The sequence below is a fragment of the Canis lupus genome, chromosome 2 (genome assembly GCF_011100685.1).
Source record: "Canis lupus familiaris isolate Mischka breed German Shepherd chromosome 2, alternate assembly UU_Cfam_GSD_1.0, whole genome shotgun sequence".
Taxonomy (NCBI): domain Eukaryota; kingdom Metazoa; phylum Chordata; class Mammalia; order Carnivora; family Canidae; genus Canis; species Canis lupus.
Genome location: NC_049223.1, coordinates 42,646,380 through 42,661,988, shown reverse-complemented (window position 1 = coordinate 42,661,988; position 15,609 = coordinate 42,646,380). Strand labels below are relative to the sequence as shown.

Here is a 15,609-nt window from a genome sequence, read left to right as displayed (position 1 = left end):
GTGCAAAGGACAAGACAAAGTGACAGGGAGTGCTGCACAAGGTTGGCCTTGGGGAGGTCAGCAGCGACTGGAACATATGGTGGGTTGTACTGAGGATCTTAGATTTTATTTAAGTATGCACTAGCAATAGCAAGCCAGTGATGATTTTAGGCAGGAAAGTTACGCATTGAAATTTGTCTTTTAAAAAAGGTATGGAAGTATGGAGGTATGGAGGAAGGTTTGGTTGGAGCTAAAGAGAAAAGAGGAGAAAGTTAGAAGATACTGTAATAACCTGAGTGAAGTTTTTGTTCCTTAATGATGCCAAGTTTAAGTAGAATTCTAGGTACCTGCAGAGACTGAATAAAGAGTGGAAGAAACAGAGGCAAGAAGTTTGACATAATGCAAGTGACAGAATTTATTAAAAATCATGAATTTGCTTTGTACTGAATTTAGAGTAGTGCCTTTGATTTACATGCTCTTCTCTCCCATCTGGGCTTATTCTGTTCCCATACAAGCACACCGAGTTGCCCTGCCCCCATTCCTATTCTCTCCCCCATTGTGTTTCTTCTTCCTTGTCATTGTTTATATTTCTATTCCAAGGCTTAGGGTGCCATTCAACCTTATAGCTCCCATTTTCCATCCTTGCAAAGGGTTTCCATTGTGCAGTAGAGCATGGTTGGGGGAAGACACTTAATTGTGCAGGGTTTGGCCACACATTGATCATTTAGCTTTTTGTGCCCTGCTTGAGTGGCTGGTCCCCTGGCTGTAGCCCATTTCCTAATGGAGAGGTGTCAGCTTCACAAAAACATCACCTCGATTGGTACTAATTACCACCTTTCAGAGCCATCATCACCCAAAGGCTCAGAAATGAAAGATCAGCAGGAAAATGAACCTCCACTCACACCTTCTGTGGTAGCCCCTGGCTTCTGATCATGCAGAGAGCATGGGCTTTGGGGGAACAGGGTCTCTGCCTTTCTGCTCTTACAGCAAATGTCTCTTGAGAAGCCAGCCAGCCTTATGACGCTAATCTTCAGCTCACGCAATGACTGAACTCTGTCTTGCTGCATTTCTGGCCCTGTCCTAGTTTCCCCATGATTTCCATTCTCTCCCCTCCCTGCCTTGAGAGGATTCAAACTGCTGATGGTCTTGGAGAACGAAGTGGCAGTAGCATGCCCATGCCCAGCAGGTATATGTTCACAGCGCCCACATCCTTATCCAGGCAGTGATTGAGCTGTCACATGAAGACTTCTTAAGTAAAAATAGCTCCGAGTCAAAGGGAACTTCTCAGTATAGAAAGTACAATCACATGAGTTCTTTCCTTTTGATCGTTGTAACACCTTGTGAAGGGCACAGGGTAGGCATTGTTATTAGCCCCATTTTACAAATAAAGGGATAGAGGACAGAGGCTGGTGACTTGCACGAGGTCCTACAGTCATTTGCTGGTGGAGCTGGCTCACCAAACTCAACCATTATGAAGTGTAGGGGCATGTGGATTAAATGAGATCACATATACCAAAGCACTTTGAAAGCTGGAAAGCACTATATATTTGTATTCATTTCTGGAGGCCGCAGTAATAAATTACCACAAAATGAGTGGTTTAAAATAACAAACTTCTTCTCTCACAGCTCTGAAGGCTAGAAGTCTGAAATCCAGCAGGACCTCTCCTCCCCTGGGGAGCTTTAGGGGAAATCTGTTCTTTGCTGCTTTCAGCTTCTGGTGGTTGTCACCATTTCTTTACTTGAGGCCACTTTGCTCCAACCTCTACCTGCATGGCTGTGTTCCCTCTTTCAGGTCTCTTTGTGTTCTCCTTGTCTCAAATCTTCCTCTGCCTTTCTCTTAGAAGGATACTTGTTATTGAATTTAGACTCTACTCTCTAATCCAGGGTGCTCTCCTCATCTCAAGATCCCTCATTTAATTCCATTTGCAAAGACCTTTTTTTTCCAAACAGAGTAACATTCATAGTTCAGCAATTAGGACATGGATATGTATACAGTATTTAGGACTGTTGCTGGTGGTGGCGGTGGTGGTAGCTGCTGGGGATGTGTCAGAGCCCTGGCACTGTCCAGTAGTCCAGATATCCCCTTTTCCATCTTTGACAATCAAGTCGAGGCAACATAACCTAGTAGTTAAGAACACAGACTCTAGAGCCAGCCTGCCTAAGGTTCAAATCCTAGTTCTACCACTTGATGATTTTGTGACATTGAACAGCTTCCTCAATCTCTCTGGGTCTCCTTTTCTTCCCCTGTAACAGGAAGGCAACAAAGTCTTTTCTCACAAGGTTGTTGCAAAGACCAGATGATTTAATTATGTGTAAAGTGCTTAGACTAGTGTCTACACTACAGAAATGTTACCTATAATTATTCCTGAGGTGGCACTATGACTCATGGTAACTACTCTCACCTCACTTGTTTATCATTTAGTAATGATTTGGGTAAATAATGAACTTGCTCCTCTAGAGAAGCATTTTTTAATCAGTCACTGATTCTGAGCATTTCTGGGTATGTTTTCCTTTTTTTTTTTTTTTTTAGGATTTGATTTTTTATTTATTCATGAGAGACACAGAGCAAGAGAGAGAGGCAGAGACACAGGCAGAGGGAGAAGCAGGTCCCATGCAGGGAGCCTGATGTGGGACTCGATCCCGGTCTCCAGGATCACGCCACGGGCTGCAGGCGGTGCTAAACCGCTGCGCCACCGGGGCTGCCCTCTGGGTATGTTTTCTAAACAGAAACATTCTAGATTAAGTGTAGAAAAAAAAACCTAAATGTAATGAGAAGGGATCATTGTTGTATGTATGTATGTATGTATTTATTTAAGATTTTATTTATTCATGAGAGACACAGAGAGGCAGAGACACAGGCAGGAGAAGCAGGGAGCCTGATGTGGCACTCAGTTGTGGAACCAGGATCATACCTGAGCCAAAGGCAGATGCTCAACTGCTGAGCCACCCAGGCATCCTGGGATCATTGTTTTAAAGTCTTACATTAGCTTCTCATTTGATCCTGAAGGTTCTGATGTCTTTTGAGCTCATTATTCAATCAAAAACTTCAGTTTGTCTTACTAGGATTTGGAAGAGTTCTGCAGGCTGACATGTCCTTAAAATATTAGATAGAGACATTTAATAGAATGCAGTTTGTTTTTAGGAAGGATTAAATGTTTGAGCAAAAGGTTACAAATTGGGATGATGTTAGATTGACTCACTTGTGTAGCTTCAACCCAAACAAATAATGTTAGGTTTCCTGGACTAGAGCTGAGTACTATTGTGCTTCTTTTGGCTTTTATTTATAATAAACTCTATTGTTTTTCCTAGAATTTGCCCTGTTTCTCCTACTTTAGTCTCAGCCAGAGGCATAATGTCAGAAGAGAAGTAAAGAATGATATTTTGCTCCTGAAACTAGGCTTACCAAGACAAGCATTAAGTTTGGCATCTCATTAGTGTATCCAACAGAAAATGATGGGGGAACCTAAGCACTGTCATAAAAATAAATGTTCACAGAGAATAGACAAGCTGGAAGGAACCTTGGGTATTAATTTATATAATTCCCATAAATTTATTTTTAAAACTCTTTCATTGTGCAAGTATATTCATCAAAAATTTTGGAAACTGTAGAGAAGTGCCCCCCAAAACTAAATAAAACTATTTGCAGTAGTTTTACGATCCAGAGATAAATACTACTAATATTTTTATTTATTTTCTTCCAATATAAGATACAGTTTTCTTTCCATGGTTGGAACCATGCTACTGAAATTAAAAATGCTCCTCCTCTCTAGAAAGACAGTATTTTGATCCTTTTTTATTATAACAAGGTGATAACTTGTATTATAAAGTTAGGGATGGATCAAAAGAGTCTCCTTCTCCTTCGAATCCTATCTCATTATAGTGACAAGGAGTGCCCAGTTGTCCACACTAATTCTGTCTTCTGCCCCAAAACGGGACTGTGCAACTGTCCTCAGTTCCACATAACCCCTTGAGTGGATAGCTCAAGGGGCTATGTGGATTGTCTTCTGCCAACTGAACAGCAGTCCTAGAAGGGAGTCATAGATGCATCTCTTTTTCTAGGACAGCTGAAAACATTATTAATAATAATACTTACAATTAACTGAGATCTTTCAATCTAAATACTTTGAATCTAGTTACTTATTTAATCCTGAAAATATTCCACTTAGGAGATTAACCACCTTAGAAGAACTGTAGAGATGCTGACAGTGTGATGGTGATACCAAAGCTGCAGAACATTCTAGTGATGAAGAGAAACTGGAGGAGATTCCAAATTGAAAATCTGCAAGTGAGTGGGAAATTCAGAAGCTATTAAACTGTGAGACATTATCCTACTTAGAGAAATTGAGTTGAATTAATGACACTGGGAAATGTTTCATTTTGTTTTAAAATTAGTCATCCACTGAAGTGACATTGTAATATTATATAATACTTAGGTTTACTCTCTTTTATATTTTATGATTGAAAAACAGTCCACTAGAGAAGTCTAGCCTGATTTTGACTCAGTGAACTCTCCCAAGGGAAGGCCATAGCTCAGATGAGAGGCTCCCACCTACTAGGGAGAGTCAAGCAGTGGGAAGACTGTGGGACTTCAGATTCTAATTCCTGCTACACTATTTGCTAGCTAGCTAGCTAGCTAAGGTCTTTACTAGGTGCTCCTTATTTATCTTTAAAAAAAATTTATTAAAAATTTTTTTTGTTTTTAATTCCAGTATAGTTAACCTACAGTGTTACATTAGTTTTAGGTGTACAGTATAGTGATTCAACAATTTCATACATCACCCAGGGTTATCATGACTAGTGCCCTCTTTCATCCCCATCACCTATTTCCCCCATCTCGCCACCCACCTCCCCTCTGGTGACTGTCACTTCGTTCTCTGTAGTTAAGAGTCTGTATCTTAAGAAAGAGTTCTAAAAGTCTGTTTGTCTCTTTTTATTTTCCTTTGCTCTTTTATTTCTTAAATTCTACATATAAGTGAAATCACATGGTATTTGTCTTTCTCTGGCTTGTTTCACTTAGCGTTTTACTCTCTAGCTCCATCCATGCCGTTGGAAATGGCAAGATTTCATTCTTTTTATGGCTGAATAATATTCCATTGTATATGTACCACATCTTCTTTATCCATTCATCTATCTTTGGACACTGGGGCTGTTTCCATAATTTGGCTATAGTAAATAATGCTGCTATACACATAGTGGTGGATGTATCCCTTTGAGTTCATGTTTTTGTATTCTTTGGGTAACTATCCATAAGTGCAGTTACTGGATCGTAGGGTAGTTCTATTTTAACTTTTTGAGGAATCTCCATGCTGTTTTCCAGAGTGGCTGTACCAGTTTGCATTTTCACCAACAGTGTACAAAGATTCCTTTTTCTCCACATCCTCACCAACACTTGCTGTTTCTGTGGTTTTTTATTTTAGCCATTCTGAAAGGTATGAGGTGATATCTCATTGTGATTTTCATTTGCATTTCCCTGATGATGAATGATGTTAAGCATCTTTCATGTGTCTGTTTGTCATTTGTATGTCTTCTTTGGAGAAATGTCTGTTCATGTCTTCTGCTCATTTTTAATTGGATTATTTGAATGTTGAATTGTATCAATTCTTTATATACTTTGGATACTAACCCTTTATTGGTTATGCCATTTGCAAATATCTTCTTCCATTCAGTAGGTTGCCTTTCAGTTTTGTTGATTGTTTCCTTCACTCTGCAGAAGCTTTTCATTTTGATGTGGTCTCAGTATTTTTGGTTTCATTTCCCTTGCTTTAGGATACATATCTAGAAAAATTTGCTGCAGCCTATGCTAGACATCCTTGCTCATCCTTAATTTCCTAGAGAAATGGAATAAAATCTCCTTTGCAGTGTTTTTATAAGGATTATAAATAAGACCCTGTATGTAAAGTTCCTGGCAACAGAAGTTAGTTAAAAAATAAGTAATTTTTATTACCTGTGCTTTCTCCTGACAGTTCATTGTTTTCAAAACATAGTATAACCAAAGGGGAAAGTACATCTGGATACATTCTAGCCTTGGCAATGCAAAGCCTACCACCAGGTGGATATGGTAATCAGGCAGGATGGATGCAGAGGTAAGAGAGAAATAGTATATACCCCTCCCCTATACAATGCCCCTACTTATCCAAATGGGGGCAACAGCTGGGCCAGGAGGCTGGGAGCTGGCTGGCCTTCTGAGGCCAACTGGGATCAGATGAAAAGAAAAGCAAAGAGGGGAAGAGAATCTCTCCCAAATGCTATGCTAATCAGCAACTTTTAAAGCCCCTGAACCTTCCCAGGCTCATCCTGAGTCTTTAGTCTGTGCTCCCTATGGGGATGCAGATGAAGATAAAATTGTTAGAAATATGACTCAGCTACATTATAATATTACATACGAAAGGATGGTTGAGAATAAAATAATTACCCCCACAGGATCCTGCCTTTGACATACCTTCTTTGAAGAGTCCAAACAGCCTTGCCAATAATAAACTCATCCTTGCTCCCAACATTGCTAAGAAAAGGAAAAGGGACAAAAGGAACAGAACGACTGTTCCAGGGCCCTAGTCAGTGAACACCAGTTTATTGGGCTCTGAGGAGTACTAACAGCCGTGGAGGGCCTCACAAACTTCAAGTTGTTTGTGGGGCCAAAATTAGTGTAAGAGCTAAGTGGCAGAAGTGAAGGAACAGTGAAGTAGTTCCTCCTGAGAATCGAGTTTTGATTGTAGCAGGGTGAGGTGAAGTTTGATTTTTTAAAAAAGACCGTTGTGAAGTGAGAGTGGTGGAAGCAAATTTGCCTGAGAAGTCCAGGGATCTTCTGTGGGGGAAGAAACTAAAGCCCCAATCCCTCTTCCATATGATTCAAAGTGACTGAAATCTCTTGAGGTGAACTAAAGGTCAGTCGGTGAGCATGGCCACCACTTGGAAACAAGAAAGGAAAGGAAATCCCTGAAATAAAACTACTTTGAGGGAAGAATGAGATGAGAGGGAGGACACCAGTGAGAATGGGGAAAATTAACAAGGCAGGAAACAACAAATGTTGGAGAGGATGTGGTGAAAAGGGAACCCTCTTACACTGTTGGTGGGAATGTGAACTGGTGCAGCCACTCTGGAAAACTGTGTGGAGGTTCCTCAAACAGTTAAAAATATACCTGCCCTACGACCCAGCAATTGCACTGCTGGGGATTTACCCCAAAGATACAGATGCAATGAAACGCCGGGACACCTGCACCCCGATGTTTATAGCAGCAATGGCCACAATAGCCAAACTGTGGAAGGAGCCTCGGTGTCCAACGAAAGATGAATGGATAAAGAAGATGTGGTCTATGTATACAATGGAATATTACTCAGCTATTAGAAACGACAAATACCCACCATTTGCTTCAACGTGGATGGAACTGGAGGGTATTATGCTGAGTGAAGTAAGTCAGTCGGAGAAGGACAAACATTATATGTTCTCATTCATTTGGGGAATATAAATAATAGTGAAAGGGAATATAAGGGAAGGAAGAAGAAATGTGTGGGAAATATGGGAAAGGGAGACAGAACGTAAAGACTGCTAACTCTGGGAAACGAACTAGGGGTGGTAGAAGGGGAGGAGGGCGGGGGGTGGGAGTGAATGGGTGACGGGCACTGGGGGTTATTCTGTATGTTAGTAAATTGAACACCAATAAAAAATAAATTAAAAAAAAAAAAAAGAGAGATGAGAGGGAGGGGCTGGGTCCTGCCATGAGCCAGCTGGTTGAAAGGAGAGCAGTGGAGGAACCTGTTCTCCATGGGGCAGACTGGAGCCTCAGGACATGACTGGGAGTGAATCTGAGCCAGTTTCAAACTTCAAGTCAGGCCAGGGTTGGTGTGGAAACCTCTTGACCGAGAGTAGCACCAAAGGGTGGGGATGAGGAATTATCTTCTTTTCCTCCTGAAGAACTGTTGCAGCTGATCTCTGAAGAAGACTGCATTGAATTATGGGGGATGGGCAGCAGAGCCCAGCCACGCCACCACCAGGAAGCACTCTTGGCTGTGTTCAGGAAGACTCTGCAGACCCACAGCTCACTGGGCTTCATTCAGCTGCCTCCAGCTTCCATAGAAGCAGCTGGAAAGGTGTTTGTTCTGCATGAGGGGCTCAGCTAAGAAAAGAGATTGGTTTTCCTGCTGATCCGAATGGCAGTGGGCTTGAGAGTTGTATTTTCCAAGGCAAACTGGGTGGCGATCATTTCTGTCCCCAAATTGCAAAATAGTTTAAACTTAAACTCATTAAACATTAAACTCAATCAGCAAAGGAGGAGATGGTGAGAATGCCATAGCTCTGAGCTGGGGCTCTGAGGTCACACACACCTGAGTTAGAGGGCTGCTTCTGTCACTCAGTCCTCAAGCCTTTGGCTTAAATTTCCTCAGCTCATTTCCCATGTATTCTTATTTTCAAATGGGGACACTAATGATGCCTATCTCATAGAGTTGTTATGAAAATTAAATGAGATAACACATGTAACATGCTTGGCACCTATAAACCTCAATAAATGTTCAATTAAACAAAGACCAAATAGGCCCCAGGCCCATTCCATGGGAGGAGAACTGCATTTGGCAAGCATCTCGGATGGATATAGCAAGTTGTGTGTGAACAACGGCGAGCAGTATACTTTGCTAAGACGGAGAGATTGTGCTGAGAAATCACGAGCAATTTGGTAAGAAAAGGGCAAGTTAGTTTGGGACAGGCCCAGAGCAGGCAGAAGAAGGGCTTGGATGATGAGTGGACTCAGACAAGAATCAAGGCATCCTGAATCGAAAACAACTGCGGCATTTCTGGTATAATTTTTTTTCTCCCTAAAGATTTTCAGTTTTTTACAAGGACGTTCCCTATTTTAGTATTTCCTCCACTTGTTTCTCCCTTCCCCCAAATCTCTCGAGGATTCTACTTCCATCGTTTTGTTACATGTTTGGATTTCAATTCTTGTTTGAAAATAATACGTGTGCTATTATTCATTTGGTGTTTTGGTCAAACATGCTCTACGGAGGACGTGAGAATGCACTCCCCTGAAACATTTGGAGGTGATGAACAAATGGTGCCTCTCAGGACGGTGGTGGAAGAGTCATAAAACTTCATACTTCAGGAATCTTCTTGACAGGCCTTCCTAGGCCTGAGTCCAAGATGAAGCTGAGAAAAATGAAAAGGGATTTGGCTGACAAAGCAGATGACAGGCAGGGAGAGCCAGTGAAAGGGAATTGGCCAATGGCAAAAGGGGAATTGGCAAGGCTTTGTGAAACCCCTTGCTGGAAAACCATAAACCTCAGATTGTCCGTCTGGCGCATCAGTCCTCAGAGGCAAATCATTTTTGCCTGTGGAAGGTGCCTGCCAGGAAGCTGCACCTCAGGGGGCGCCTTTGGAAAAGGGGATCGTGTCTGGATCACTGCCCAACATTAAGTGGATGGGGATGAGAAGAAACGGCTCACAATGAGATCTCTGAGGGCTGGGAAATGGGGAGCCGCTCCAGTGGCTGACACTTGTGAGTCACAACGATGGGAAAAGAGGTTGAGAAACAGAGGAAGAGGACAGGATGCTGGGGAGGGAGGAGGTGGGAAGCAGCTTTGTTTCGTCAGTTGGAGGTTGTCAGGGCCTGTCTTCTTCTGTGACGGGTCTCCACTGGAAATTACTCATCGACCCTTTCGAAACTCCAGTCTGCCTTCCTCCAGGTGAATAAGTCACTTCTACGGGTCTCCCAAATGAGTGCTTCCAATGTGAAAAATCTCTCTTAGAAGTAAAATATGTGTGTGTGTACATGATCCCACAGACCCGGAGCAGGGCAGATCCTTGACAGGAGGGAGAGCAGGGCTTTCATTCAGAGCCCTCTTCATTCCTCAGAGTGTCCTTTTCTCATGTCTTTATGTCATACCTTTGGCTTTCAGGCTATCCGGATTCTTGTTTCTGGTCTTCTCCTATGGCCTCCCACTCAATTCTTTCCTTCCTAAGAGTGTGGTTTATGACCCATATTTCCCTTATTTTCCCTACCAAGATTTCCTTTACTTTGAGAACTGGGGGGGGAGTGGGCGGGGGGAGTTCACACTTAAAGGATTAATAACCAGTAGTATTTAGTATGACAACCTCCATCAGAGCACACTGTTCTAGCTTAGTTCTCCCCAACCTATTTTCATGTCTGGCACATAGAGCAAAGCTTTCCATACACTGTAATACATGAAAGAGAGAGGCAATAGGCCACAGAGGGCTCAAAGGGATCAATATTTCTCGACTTGTAGAATCCTTCTGTGCACATCAGTTGGAAACTTTGTCTTAACCCAGCGCTTTTGCAAATGAGCTTCAGTGAGCTGTAGCAGTCTGCAGATGTGTCTCAGAAAGTGAGTAGGCATGATTCAAAAGGTCTTCTACTTCAACTACAGCATCTCTGCTTTTATGTTTTATTTATGAGCCCTCTGAATACAATTTTATGGAAAGGAAGAGGGTTGACAATGTAAAGGGGTTAGAAAATCACTATTTTATCCAACAAATAAAATCTTTCATGGTAGAAGCTCAAGCAACCATAACAGAGGAAGATATTCTGAAGACAGGGGTTTTCTGGGGGCTGATATGATAGAAATCATATCATTCAGGCAATAAAGTTTACTCCACACAGACCTCCATGTAGGCAGGCCCTGCACATGATCTGTGGATATCTTGCCCCTCTGGTTACAGAGGTTTTGTTTCTTTAAAAACTGTGATGCAAGGGGTGTCTGGGTGGCTTAGGCAGTTGAGCATCCAACTCTTGGTTTTGGCTCAGGCTATGATCTCAGGGTGTGGGATCAAGCCCCACATTGGACTCTGAATTCAGCACAGAGTCTGCTTAGGCTTCTTTCTCTCATTCTGTCCCTCCTGCTTGTGTGTGCTGCACTCTCCCTCTCTCTCAAATGAATAAATAAATCTTAAGAAAAAAATTTAAAAATTAGAAACTCTGATGCTTGAAAAGGTTATCCCAGCACCAGCAGGTAGATTAATGCCAGAGCATACTAGTGTCTTAATTCAGTGAAATCAAAGACACAATCACTGTTCTTGTCTTTGGTACCTTTTGTATTGCATTTTCATTTATTTCCGCCACTTTTCAGAAGCCATACAGCATCTAGGAGATCAAAGCTGCTGAAAGAAAGCCGAGCAAGACAAAGTGTTTATAGGTTGGCCGAGCTATTTCCTAAGCCTGAGGCATTGATCTATTTACTATTATTTTATAGTTTTCATAGTATCTATTTCCACCCCACTTTGTTCCAAAAAGGACTCAAATTGGGAAAGATTCATTGAATTGTGTTCTGGTAGAAGAGATTTCATCTCAAATTTCAGGTACTTGGCACTTGATGGTACATAATTTCAAAACTATCATGGTTTAATGTGAAATTATTGTAGAACTTTCATTGCCTGATTTTCATCTTAGACCTTATATTAAAATAGCATATCAGTGACAGTTACAAGAATGTGTGTGTGCATGTGACCATGTGTGTTTTTCATTTATATTCCATGTTCCATAAGGATTTGAATTACCATACAAAGGATTTGAGGCAGCAAGAACACTGGTTTTACAGATTAAGGTAAATGTCTTAAAATACTGGCAAAGTGTTACCTTTCAACCAGGATTCACTAGTAACATTTTTCTATTTATCAGTGGAATTTTGATAACACAGTTGAAACTTGCTACTTCATCTTGAGATGTCTTTCTACTAGAGTTTTTAAAAATTGCTTTTCAGAAGCAACAGGGGAGAGTAGTGATGCCCAATTGGTTAGAACAGACTCATTTCCGTGACCTTTGTCTCACATTCTCTTTCTAAATTTCTGAAAGCTCTAAATACAGTTATCTGATTTATTCTGAATAGTGCTGGGCCAGTGGAATTCTCATCTTCAAAATAAAAAAAATTCAGGCCAATTAAGGTCTATTTCTTATCAAATAAATCAAACTTCAGCAAAGAAAACCCTGTGCTTACATGAGACTCATCATCTACTGAAACAGATTCATGCTCTTAAAAACAAAGGAGAGAGTCAGCTAGTCAAGAATGTTTCTCTTGCTTCCAATTCTAGCCTACTGTCCGTTGCCCTGTTACTATTCTCACGTGTTCTACTGTCTGTGTGGCATTTTATTTTAAAATATTCAGGGCAGCCCAGGTGGCTCAGTGATTTAGCGCCGCCTTCAGCCCAGGGTGTGATCCTGGAGACCTGGGATTGAGTCCCACGTTGGGCTCCCTGCGTGGAGCCTGCTTCTCCCTCTGCCTGTGTCTCTGCCTCTCTCTCTCTCTCTCTCTCTCTCTCTCTCTGTCTTTCATGAATAAATACAATCTTTTTAAAAAAAATAAATAAAAAATAAAAAATAAATAAAATATTTCAATATGAACATAGTGAGGTAGTCGTACTTACAGGTTAACTCTAGCCTATCCTCCAAGTGCAGTTAGCCAGCCTTTATAGAAGCTATCAGGGAGCTACCCTGTGGAAGTGGTTAACCAACAGACGAAGTACCCTAGCTAAAACGCACATCTTCTAAGATGGTCACTTAGCATTGTAAATATAATTAGGCAAACCTATGTTCGAAGGCTTACCAATTAGCATAAGGGATGTTTAAAATAGTTTTTAATTGGTGAAAAAAGTATTCAAAAAGGGTGGTTGGATAGTAGCGTCATGAAGTAACCACCGCCCTTATGTGAATGAATACAAATGGTTCAGACTTGAGGTCTAGACCTCTGAATTGGCCCTGCATTCCTCCCCTTCCCAGAGCACCTTGTGCCTGACACAGCACAAAGCTGGCCAAACCTGCCATCAGAATATGCTTGCCTCAAATTCAGTTAAGCCTTTTTATGGGAAAGGCTAAATAGAAGGCCCAGGTAAGAGAGGGCCCGAGGGTAAAGGGTGGGACTTCTCAGCTACACAGCAGGCTTCAGAGTATTTTTGAGCCCATCTAGGTGTTGTCAGAATAATGTCTAAAACTTGTTTTCATTAAATTACAACTCCTGGTAGCACGACTGTGGGGAAAAGAACATATAAGCTCCCCCAGTCTTCCACCCTTCTAAATGGCTGGAGGCTATTGACAATAACTAGAAAAACTTTATATTTCCCAGAAAGCCAGTTTGGCTTGGGTGATTTGCTGTGGCATGCAAATTTCAAATCTATATTCCAAAGTCCAGAAAGGACTCACTTAAAGATATGAAAGGTTTATTTAGATAAAGATGTTTAGCGTAAGGTTGTATTTTTTCCTTGGAATTTTGGGACTCTGATTGTATTCCGTAAATATCCCTTTCTCAATTGTTAGAACTGCTTGGGGGCCTTTATACTTGTTGCTAATCACTATGTTTCTGTGATTTCTGGGATACTTTCTGAACTCCTTTAAATTCTGGGGCCCTGCCAGTTTGCTTCTTGAGCAGTAATTATGCTCCTTTTCTGTGGCATTTCGTTATAAAACACTGGATCCTGAACAGGTTGCAAATCCAAAGCCACTAAGGCAAGGGTACAAGCTTGGTAGAATGTTCCTTCATCTTGTGCTGGCTGTGATAGGCAAGCACTGCCCAGCAGTCAGGGAGAGACCCGCTGAGGACCCTAGGCTTCATGCCGCAGGATTTCCTTTGAGATTTAATGCCTATCAAGTTCACCTTCAAAGAACACAATGCCCATCTGATTTTTTTAAAAATATTGTTTGAATGAGAGTCGACCACTGACTAATTGTGTCTGGAACCTGTCAGGCCAGAATCTGTCTTAATGGAAAAAGTTAGACAAGATGATTGGGACCATGAGGGGAAATTGAGAGACACACACCCCCCCCCACCCCACCATGGAAGCATCAGGGTAGAAAAAGATAGCAAAATTTGGTATTAGTAATGGATTTTCTTTTATTCTGCTCTCTGAACTATTTGAACCCCTGGGAGCCATGGAGGCAACCGGTTGGCCTAGAGTGGGTCAGCACACTCCAGAGGGCTGCAAGGCTATGCAGCAGGGAGCCCCTGGGGGGCAGCACTCGGTACAGATCTTAGTGAGACTCCCAGCTGCAACCTTGGGCAGGCATCCAGGGGCCACTCTGTCCTGCCTCTCACGGAAAGTGCACAGGCAAAAGATAAGGAACATTTTCCAAGCAGTAATAATATTTTTGTCTTGAATACAAGAAAGCAGTGAGCCAGAGCACATCAGCATGAAACAAGAACAGACTGGTGTGTCCAAAGGAATACAAGCCAGGTTTCACCAAATTTTTATTGAGAACAAACTGGATGTTTATATGAGAATCCTAAGGTATAATAATCATAACTAGATAATTATGCTTAACATTTGGTCCTCATTTCATATGGGGATTCAGTAATTCTCTGTGATTTTATTACTTTCATGTCATCTGGAGTTCTATAACCATCTTGTTTTTATTACAGATCATGACCTGGAATGGTTGGCTTCTCCCTGCTTATGGAAGTGACAGTTCTAGGGCCACTAGCTGAATATAGCTATAAGCCATTTATTTCTGGGTCTCTGTCACATCCCACACTGACCAGTTTTAACTGTATTCAAAGAATGATTGTCACGGTCCTGACTAGACTGAGAAATAAATCATCAGTCACTTAAAATATTGTGTGAATTTTAAATAAGAAGATGAATCTTTAGATTGCCTTTGATAAAGCTTCAAGTTGGGTTATTTCTGACAAACTGGTTCTTCTCCCTGCAGTACCTGAAAACTATTCTAGAACCTAGCAATGTTTCTGCCCTCACTTGAGCTGCCAATATTTCAGATGTGAACTGGTACTCCCATGGTATCAGTTGTCTGTGTAAATTCACCAGTTCTACATCTGTGAAGAACCTACACCCGGCCCTAGATTTCTGCTGATTCTTGAAGGAGAATCAGTACACTCTCGTGGACCTTCCTATCTCTGACTTCTGGGACCATGTTTGCTCTCCCTGCATCAGCCTCTGTCAATCCAGTTGCAATTGCCATATATATATATATATATATATATATATATATATATATATATGTTATATACACACACACACACACACACACACACACACACAAATCACTCTGTGTTTCATGAATAATACATTGTACTGAAGGCTTGCAACCCAAGGGTCAGAGTATTTGGATGGGTCTTATCACATAACAAGGACGCACAAGGTCCTATTGCCTCTCTATCCTGTTCCCCAGCCTCCCTTATTGTCCTTGGGAGCTCCATGATCCTTTCCCTCTGTTAAGCAAATGAACGCAGTTCCCTTGACTCCTACCTGTACCCTTCTATCAGTGACCTTACAGAACTAAGTGTCCTCTATATAATGAGATCCATGCTCCTGAGAAAATAGCTAGAAATATGGAAATTCAGTTGCATGTATCTATTAGTTGATTGAAATCAAGGCTGAGTCTCTGCCTTCATTAAAAGGCAGCATGATATTTTAGAAAAGGAGCTGAATTTAGAGTCAGCCCATTGGGGTTTCGAGCCAGTAACTCCCCTCACTAGTCACATGAAAAAGCTAGCAATCCATTTGGACTCTCAGTTCATCATCTAAAGAGTAAAGATGGTGCTAATTAATATTTTACATCTTTATACTGATCCAAGAAAATGATTTTGCCATGCACTCTGAAATATTAGAGCAATGGTTCTCAGGACATTTTTAACTTGACACAACTGAGCAGTGCTGTTGGCATTTAGGAATGCTGGCCTTCC

General features: G+C 41.5%; 1 long non-coding RNA gene across 3 annotated transcripts in view; it reads left to right on the top strand.

Annotated features, from left to right (window-relative positions):
* Positions 1-14,491, top strand: part of LOC119870237 — a 250,556-nt gene extending 236,065 nt beyond the window's left edge. For all 3 annotated transcript variants that reach the window (XR_005355521.1, XR_005355522.1, XR_005355523.1), the window contains 4 exons: positions 4,146-4,264; positions 5,943-6,062; positions 11,468-11,526; positions 14,329-14,491. This is a non-coding gene — a long non-coding RNA (uncharacterized LOC119870237). The remainder of the gene's footprint in view (positions 1-4,145; positions 4,265-5,942; positions 6,063-11,467; positions 11,527-14,328) is intronic.
* The last annotated feature ends 1,118 nt before the right edge of the window (positions 14,492-15,609 follow it).